This window comes from Oncorhynchus gorbuscha, unplaced genomic scaffold, assembly GCF_021184085.1.
Source record: "Oncorhynchus gorbuscha isolate QuinsamMale2020 ecotype Even-year unplaced genomic scaffold, OgorEven_v1.0 Un_scaffold_7585, whole genome shotgun sequence".
Classification (NCBI taxonomy): Eukaryota; Metazoa; Chordata; class Actinopteri; order Salmoniformes; family Salmonidae; genus Oncorhynchus; species Oncorhynchus gorbuscha.
Genome location: NW_025750943.1, coordinates 465 through 10,490, shown reverse-complemented (window position 1 = coordinate 10,490; position 10,026 = coordinate 465). Strand labels below are relative to the sequence as shown.

At 39.9% G+C, this 10,026-nt stretch overlaps 1 pseudogene; it reads right to left on the bottom strand.

Moving 5' to 3' along the window:
- Positions 1-7,574: 7,574 nt before the first annotated feature.
- LOC124029762 lies at positions 7,575-9,028 on the bottom strand (annotated as a pseudogene).
- Positions 9,029-10,026: the final 998 nt, after the last annotated feature.

Sequence of the window (10,026 nt, the reverse complement as noted above, 5' to 3'; positions counted from 1 at the left end):
CTGTGCTATTTTTTGATAAACGGTTGAGGAATGGGGGCTGGAGAAATGTAACCCAAATTCATAGATGGATCTATGGGTGCAAGGACTGAGTGATAACTATGTTACTCTGTTGCCAGACAGCGGTGGATTCAAAGCAGGAGCAACACAGATGTGCGCTCCTGTCATTCAGATTGACTTGTGTTGATTTAGTTCTGAGAGTGTTGGATGTTTTCATTATTTTGTATCGTTGTTTTGGCCAAGCAGAGTGATGGTAATTACATTAGGGTATTGAGATCTGGATCTGCCTCTGGGAAGGAAAAAGTTGAAATATTCTTACTTATGGGAGCAATTGTTAACCAATCTCCTGACATACATTTTCTATGTCATTGTGGTATTTTCTAGGCTTATAGACTTAGATAAGTGAGTATCTTTTTTACATTGAAGCCTCCCCCTATATTTTCTCCTTTGATAACTGTATTCTTATTGCACAACTGTAATTAACCTGATTACTTTTAAATATATACTGGAAGTCTGATTGCAAGTATTTGTTATGGTTTTCTTTCCGATGAAGGAGAGGAGGACCAAAATGCAGCGTGGTTAATTCGACATCTTTAATCAAAGATAAACACGAATAATACAAAAAACAATAACCGTACGTGAAAACCCTAAACAGCCTATCTAGTGCAAACAAACACAGAGACAGGAACAATCACCCACGAAACACTCAAAGAATATGGCTGCCTAAATATGGTTCCCAATCAGAGACAACGATAAACACCTGCCTCTGATTGAGAACCACTTCAGGCAACCATAGACCTTTCTAGATAACCCCACTATACCACAATACCAATACCTACAACAACAAAAACAAGACAAAAACACACCACATAATTAACCCATGTCACACCCTGGCCTGACCAAAATAATAAAGAAAACACAAAATACTAAGACCAGGGCGTGACAGTATTAGCTCAATGTACAGATGTCTTAACTTCATCCCTCTTTGTGGCAGAGAATTTTCCTGCGGCATCAGGACATTCAATTGATCCTTGTGAGTCCCTGAAAAAGAGCAATTATCTTTCTCTCTGTGCTGGGGCAGTCGAGTCATTCGGATCAGGGCTTGCGCTAAAAGTATTTTTCTCGCTCGCTCAAACGTTAGGTCTATGTCCTATTACTGCAACACGTATCTGTAGCCTAACGTAGTTGTAGCCCAACGTATCTGTAGCCCAATGTATCTGTAGCCCAATGTATCTGTAGCCTAATGTATCTGTAGCCCAACGTATCTGTAGCCTAATGTATCTGTAGCCTAATGTATCTGTAGCCTAATGTATCTGTAGCCTAATGTATCTGTAGCCCAATGTATCTGTAGCCCAATGTATCTGTAGCCTAACGTATCTGTAGCCTAATGTATCTGTAGCCTAATGTATCTGTAGCCCAATGTATCTGTAGCCTAATGTATCTGTAGCCTAATGTATCTGTAGCCTAATGTATCTGTAGCCTAATGTATCTGTAGCCCAATGTATCTGTAGCCCAATGTATCTGTAGCCTAATGTATCTGTAGCCTAATGTATCTGTAGCCTAATGTATCTGTAGCCCAATGTATCTGTAGCCCAATGTATCTGTAGCCTAATGTATCTGTAGCCTAATGTATCTGTAGCCTAATGTATCTGTAGCCTAATGTATCTGTAGCCCAACGTATCTGTAGCCCAATGTATCTGTAGCCTAATGTATCTGTAGCCCAACGTATCTGTAGCCTAATGTATCTGTAGCCTAATGTATCTGTAGCCTAATGTATCTGTAGCCTAATGTATCTGTAGCCTAATGTATCTGTAGCCCAATGTATCTGTAGCCCAATGTATCTGTAGCCTAACGTATCTGTAGCCTAATGTATCTGTAGCCTAATGTATCTGTAGCCTAATGTATCTGTAGCCTAATGTATCTGTAGCCTAATGTATCTGTAGCCTAATGTATCTGTAGCCCAATGTATCTGTAGCCTAATGTATCTGTAGCCTAATGTATCTGTAGCCTAATGTATCTGTAGCCTAATGTATCTGTAGCCCAATGTATCTGTAGCCCAATGTATCTGTAGCCTAATGTATCTGTAGCCCAATGTATCTGTAGCCTAATGTATCTGTAGCCCAATGTATCTGTAGCCCAATGTATATGTAGCCTAATGTATCTGTAGCCTAATGTATCTGTAGCCTAATGTATCTGTAGCCCAATGTATCTGTAGCCCAATGTATCTGTAGCCTAATGTATCTGTAGCCTAATGTATCTGTAGCCTAATGTATCTGTAGCCCAATGTATCTGTAGCCCAACGTATCTGTAGCCTAATGTATCTGTAGCCTAATGTATCTGTAGCCTAATGTATCTGTAGCCCAATGTATCTGTAGCCTAATGTATCTGTAGCCTAATGTATCTGTAGCCTAATGTATCTGTAGCCCAACGTATCTGTAGCCCAATGTGTCAACGTGGGTTTGATTCCAGCCTGCACCCTTCAGGCACAAATAACTCCATTCCCCCCGATTGACTTGGTCAGGTTACACATTTCATATATGGACAGTCCATAGATATTTGACCCTCTCTCTTGATAACAAATGGCCGTACCAGACACTTTTCGATAACATAAATAGGAAATAAATAAAATAATAACAGTAGGTCACACCATCATTATTTTTCATTCATACAAATAGTCTAGTAAATTGCCACCGTAGATTAGCTTGGTAAAAAATGACATTCTTTACCTCCGCTGTACAGGATGCTTGTCATAAATCGCCGTAGTCTGTTCAAAAAGGACTGCGTTGTTACAATTACAATACCAACCAGAGGGTGAACATATCTTGAAAGACGTTGGTTCCAAGCAGGACTAAGGGAAACACCGATTTCATCTTTTAGGGAGCGGTAAGGGAGTGAAGTTTATTCATAGTAACGGTTACATGGAGAAAATTGGACCTTTGAAATTAAAATGGATGGCCCTCCCTTCAACAAAATATATTTTTACCTTAATAGTGCCTAAATGCACAAAAAGGTATTTAAAAAAGTGACCCTCCCCTATATCCAAAATAATAATGAAACATAAAGTGGGTAGTGGAGAACATGTTTACCATCACTTCTTGGACAGACCCGAGTTCAGAGCCTTAGATTGCAGTTTAAGAAATTGTTCTTCGTCCTCTATGCATTACATGGCATTGCAGGAATTCTTATAGTGTACAGGGCTGTGGCCAGGTTTTGGGTTTGCAGACTACCATGGACAAGAGTAGGGGTGGAAATATCTCCTTTATAGTAAAATCATTGCATGAAGCTATCATCGTATTTGCAGGTCAGAGAAAAACATAGCTTTTTATAAAAATGTCATGTAATTATAATCACAGACTGAGAATGGACAGAGAGATAGGCTTATGTGTTCATCATATCATATTTCTCCAATGTCAAATCAGTGTGTCTTGTTTGCAACGAAACTCTCCATTTGCAAATAATTTAATCTGAGACGTCATTAGGAATCTGAGAATGGTACCACATATTTTTTATAACTAACCCAAGATGGAGCACACCCTGTCGTTTCTAATTGTCATGTCTACTCCGGCTCCGGCGCTCGACATCACCGGTCTACTAACCACCGGTCCTGGCAACCCATCATTATGCACACCTGGCAAGCCATCATTATGCACACCTGGCAGCCCATCATTATGCACACCTGGCAACCCATCATTACGGACACCTGGCAACCCTCATTACGGACACCTGGCAACCCTCATTACGGACACCTGGCAACCCTTATTATGCACACCTGCGCCCCATCATGAGACACATCTGGATTTCATCACTCCCTGATTACTTCCCCTTTATCTAGCACTCCTTTGTATCACCCATTAGGTAGTATTGTTTCCTGTTTTCATGTTTTGACACAGCTCCTGTTTTTGTATTTACTCCATGTTCGTTCCTATGAAACTCACCGACTGCACCTGCTTCCTGACTCCCTGCGTCTCCTTTAAACCAATGGGAACAAATGAGTCATAGAGAGCAGAACAAGCAACGAGGTGGGCAGAGCCAAGCACAAGTTAGAGAGATTCCTATTGGCGTGCTCTAGCATGCATTTGCATATTCCATTAGTGATCACCTACTTTAAAATGGACATGTGCAATTATGCAATTTCCCTTTGCACTCCTAAACAACATGTTTTTTTACTTTGGCACTTTCTACAAAACTTAGTCCACTCTGTTCGTAACAGATTCTAGTTTTAGGAACAGAAAACTCTATTGAAATCAAATGTTTCGTTGATGAGAATTTTCAGAATGTTGGACAAAATCCATCTCATTCCATCTTCTCCCACTGCCGGCCACTGGGCTTCCTCTCAGTACCATATTTGGTAGTGAGTGGAAATGCCAAACGGATGCTTCACATTTATACATCCGGTGAAATATCTGTCTCATAGTTCTATCTGTGATGTTACTTTCAAAAGTTAGGCCTTACTTTCCACCCCAGACAGAGTAGGCTTACCGACACACGAGCATGTCAGCTTTACCTGCTGGCTACTCTTCTTCTGTGGTTTAACCCAACGAGAGAAGGTCTCAAGTGTTTCCCTAAAGCTGTCTGGGTTTAAACATCTTCTATTGTTTGGAAACTGAATAATTTAATAAATTGACAGTGACAGAATTAGATTACTTCCCAAGAAAAGTCCCCAAAAATGAGCCTCGGCTATCAAGGGTTGTAGCTCAGCCTCTGAATGTCAAAGAAACTAAACAATGATTTCTCCATATGCATCAGAGTCCCGCCTTTCCCTGGTATTTTACAGCTTGTTCATAACATAAAGTCTCACAGACCAAAGCGCTGTTATTGACCACTTTATATAATCAGATCCATTTTATTTTCTTCAAAATCTTAAAATAACAAACGGTAAGCCTGTGTTTTTGGTTGTTGTTTTTAAAACAATTATCTTGAATTAAAGGCTATGGGATAACCTCTCATACACCCTCAATTCTAGTCTTTAACTTAACAGCCCTTCAATGACACTGAGATAGGCTATTTAAAGAGTGCATGGTGGGTGGAGGAATTGACCGACAAAATCTATGGCTGTAGCAGCATATACCCTCATTTCATATGTTAAACAGGTAGGCTTACTCTCCTCCTGAACTGCCACCGTAGGCCTCCTGTGCAGCACAGCCATTGTTTAGGCAGCACACAAACACTTTTGATTAGCTAGCGCAGGGGAGGCCGGGGCTCAGGGTTGGAATATCCATTAGCAGTGTGTAATGCAGCCTAGTTTCATTTACACCATCCCACCAGCTATCCATAATGTCTATACATCCCATCACACATATATACATATTTACTTTTAGATTTGTGTGTTGTTGTGAATGTTAGATATTACTGCACTGTTGAAGCTGTGTGAACACAAGCATTTCATTACACCCACAATAACATTCAAGCAAATATGTATGCGACTGCCAATAGCATTTGATTTGATTATCTTAGAAATATAACTTCGCTCTGTGCTTCACAAGCATGCAATTCTGCAGCTCAGGCTGCGGATCATTTGATTGAGATCATTGTTCTCAAACAGCCTATAGGCTATGGATCATTTGATTGAGACCACACCAACAGCCTGTGCTGGATCATTTGATTGAGACCACACTAAAACAGCCTAAGGGCAGGGGCTAAGTGGATCATTTGATTGAGACCACACTAAATAGCCCATAGTGGCCATGGATCATTTTTGATTGAGACCACACCACAGCCTATAGGCTATGCTATGGATCACTTTATGATTGAGACCACACTAAATAGCCTATAGGCTAATTTTGATATTGCGTCCAGTGGCAAATCAGAGATGAGTGGTGACATCGGGGACTCCCAATTGTTACTCCGTATTCGTATATATTTTTTTATCAACTTACCTAGTAAATACATAGTAATAAACGGGCTGTAAATGAAGGGAGGGGACTAGCCAAGTATTTGCACCTATATTTTTTCAGACAGGTATGTTAATCATTGATTTTATAAAACATTTAGATGCAAACCTGACAACCTGGATGTGTACACTCAGAGTTACAGTTATCTTGTTATACCTATCCTTAATGACATCACTAAATAATAAATTATGACATGATTATTCTTGTATCCTCACCAACCATTCCAAACATTTGATTTCAAAACGAATGTTCCAATTTCCAATCTTTGATGTTGAAGTTTTATGGGAAAGTTTCTCTCTGGGAGTGAAAAGAAAGGAATCTTTTTTAAATTTCCATACTGCAGTGCAAGATTGAGAAAGAGCAAAAACAAAGCAGAGCTCATGCAACTTCTTTAAAAAATCATAATGAGAGTGTACCATACAGCCTTTCAGAATGTATTAAAAATCAATATATATATATATATATATAGCCCAACATTTGCATCACAAAACTCAAAGTTTCATAAATAACTCTAAATGAAGCATATAGTAGCATCTTTTCGTTTCTTTGTTAACTGCTCCTCAACACAGAATTGCTGCATGTGCTCACTCCCCCATATCGCTTGGAGAAAATATGACTTATATTTTATTCAGCTATGTTCGTCATATTCTTCATACTATCAAATTATATAAAAATAATGCCACAGAATTTAAGCAAATCTTTGTCTACACCTCAACTAGTGTAGCCTACAAGCCAAGACATTACAATGCGGGGAGTGACTTCTCGGACAAGTCTCTGAATTTTCCTTGAGTAGCCTAGTCAGAAAGCCCGGACTTAGAACTCCAATCTAATACTTGTGAGACCTGAAATAGCTGTGCAGCGGTGCTCCTTATTCCAACCTGACAGAGCTTGAGAGGATCTGCAGAGAAAGATTGGGAGAACTCAAGCAATACAGGTGCCAAGCTTGTAGCATCATACCAAGGCTGTAATCGCTGTCAAAGGTGTCAACAAAGTACTGAGCAAAGGGTCTGAATACTCTATGTAAATGTTGTATTTCTGTTTTTATTTTAATAATATTTGCTAACATTTCTAAAAACCTGTTTTTGCTTTGTCATTAATGGGTATTGTGTGTTTATTGAAGAGGAAAAACAATTGAATCCATTTTAGAATAAGGCTGTAACGTAGCAAAATGTGGATCAAGTCCAAGGGGTCTGAATACTTTCGAATGCACTGTATTGGTGAATTATATTACTCATGCATTGAACTGCATCCATCTATTCTCCCAACAATGCCTTACTGTATGTCATGGAATTTTTGAGTGAAATATACTATTTTTAAAACCTCTTAAGTTGGTTTTGTAGCATGAACTGGGAGTTTTATATTTTGTATTGATATTACGATTGTCTGTTTGTTTCATATCTGCAAAGTAGTTCAAGTGGAACTGACATTGTTTTAACGACCCAATTAAGTCATCTACAGATGAAGAAAAGCACTGCAGGTTCACTCAGAATTAGATCTTGCAATTTGGAAGGGTAATCGACACAACCATTCCTGTCCTTATAATTAAAACTAGCTTAAACAATCCGAATGAATCTGCAATGTATTGTTTCATTATGTACAGTGATTTGGAACTCTAATTTAGTTTAAGAAAAAGGGGAAAAATCAGAAAAGTGTTAAATGAAGATGCTTTTGTCTTTCCAAGTCATTTTAAAAGTGTGCGCTCTTCCTTCTCTGTTCCAGCACCCAGCCATAAGGGTTCATGTCCAGTTGGAGCATGTTCATGATCCATGGGTCTCCCTGGCCCCCTTGATGAATTTCCTCAGGGTGATGACCTGTATGGGCCATCACAACAGAAAGGTTGCTCAGAAAACAAGGCAGATTGTGTGACAGACTGTAAGTCTCTGTGCAGGCCTACAGCACACCTGGACAAGCAGACCAGGGCCACGTTTCAGTAGGAAACCTTGTGGAACGTTGCAGATAAACATGTCATGAACAGAGCTGACATGACTACATGTAGAAGAAAACAAGAGGGATTTCAAAACATATCTATCTGTTTGTTCCACAACATTGAGCTCTGCTTTATTGGCCCCCAATACTGCACATAATGTAAACATTCAGACTGAGTATGCACCTACCATCCCTGTTCACATCCACAGTCTTCAGTATTGTATCACACACTTCATTCACCGACAGCTGCATATCCTCCTGCTCTCTCTTGGATGTCTTCTTTAATCCATATATACTCTAGGGGGGAATTAAGGAGTAACAGTGTGTAACCAATACATACATGGTTATAAATGATTTGGGCCAAGATCATTCACAAAGTAAGAGGGCCTAAAAACCTTTACTATTGTTAGGCCTAACTTACATCAATGGAACCTGTTTGCAGGTTTGCATTGACATAATGTTTTTACACATCAAAGTTGTTTTAGATTTGTAATTTAAACCACCTCATACCAAAAGTAGCCTACACACACACATACAAACACACACATAATTGTCTTATCAGAATTGTTCAAAAGTTAGCCATCTGACCAGAAGGTTTTGACCCGATAAACTGATTGTCTGCTTCGGCTTATTTACCACCACAAGACTCCCATAAGACCTTGGATAATTTAATCACTAGACACCGTAGTGACCTTGTGGAATGCTCGGGTTGACCTTCACTGGGTGCTTACATCAATAATAGCTCGCAGTTCTGTCCTATCTACATAGCCGTTGCCGTCCTTGTCGTACACTTTAAATGACCAGCGTAATTTGTGCTCCAAGTCCCCCCGGAAGACCAGATTCAAGGCTGCCACAAACTCCAGAAAGTCAATGGTGTTATCCTGAAAAGACATAGACAAATTGAAAACAATCATTTTTTCCCTAAACTTAGAAATACGGGTGTCCGTGTTCATTTGCACGGATATAGAAAACTGCAAAACTCAGAAACATACAGCATACAATAGGCTATCTCACCCCATTCTTGTCAAAAGCTCGAAACATGCTTTCCGCATACTCAGAGACTTCCCCAGTTGGGTCGATGCCAAAAAACGCTTGAACTCGTGGATAAATAAAACACCGCTCGGGCACTCCGTCACAAACTTTTTGTACATGTCCTGGAGTGCCTTGACATCGATCTCCGGGTCATTCTGCTCGGTCTGGTGTGTCTGTCCCATGTTTGGTGGTCGGGGAGCGCTGTCCTCTGTTCTGAAACTCCTTGGTGCTGAGTCTCTGCAGTAGGCCTACTAAAAAAGGTCATTAACAAACAGGAGGGGCTCCTGAGTTGCTGTCAGTAATTAGGAAGGACTCGATCATGAAAAAGCACTTGAACTGATAAGAGGTTGGAAACAGACGCTTCACTAATGTTCAAGTCAGGTAACTTATAGCAGCTTTAAAACAGGAATTATGTCAGACAGGTTTCCCCAGGCCCCAAGGGTTGTGAATTGATAAAAACCTATGATACCCTAGCCTATAGTCCCTGTATATACCCTCATGTCAGCTTGTCCTGAACATTATTCAAGGTAATGCCTACCTCGACACTCTCTCCTCAATTCAAATGATCATACAACTCCCCATATGCTTTAATTAATCTGAAATGGAATTCATTCAAACAAATAAAACTCAATCTAGTACCCATGATAGACTGAAAATATGATTTAATGAGGCTGTAGCATCCCATCTCATTCTTTCTAGTGATTCTATTTATATGCTGTCAAGAATGTCATGACAGCACAGAAATTGAATCAATAGAAAACACAAAGCCCCTCAGACCAAGCTAATTTGTCTGGTAAAGTCCCTCAGTATGTGATTTTCATCCTATGGTTAATTAACTGTCTTTCACTGTGGAACCATGGAGCTGCTGATCAACCAATCACTATGAAGGAATCGTCCATAATCAATGCTCCATAGATTATGCCAGAGGACATTCATTACTGCCACGTAAGCATTTCTCATCGAAAGCAATTGTCCTTAAAGGGGTTCCCAGCTTGATGCCCGCAAATCTTCTCAGAACAGAACATCTTAACATAACAGATAAGTCAATTAGATGAGTGAGTGCCAGGACTTTCACAACCAGCCTGGGTCATTTTCATTGGGCACCAAATGGAACAAAACAGATTGAAACAGGGAGGGACTGCCTGGACTTGTCCAATAAGAAAGGCTTGTTTTCATTTTC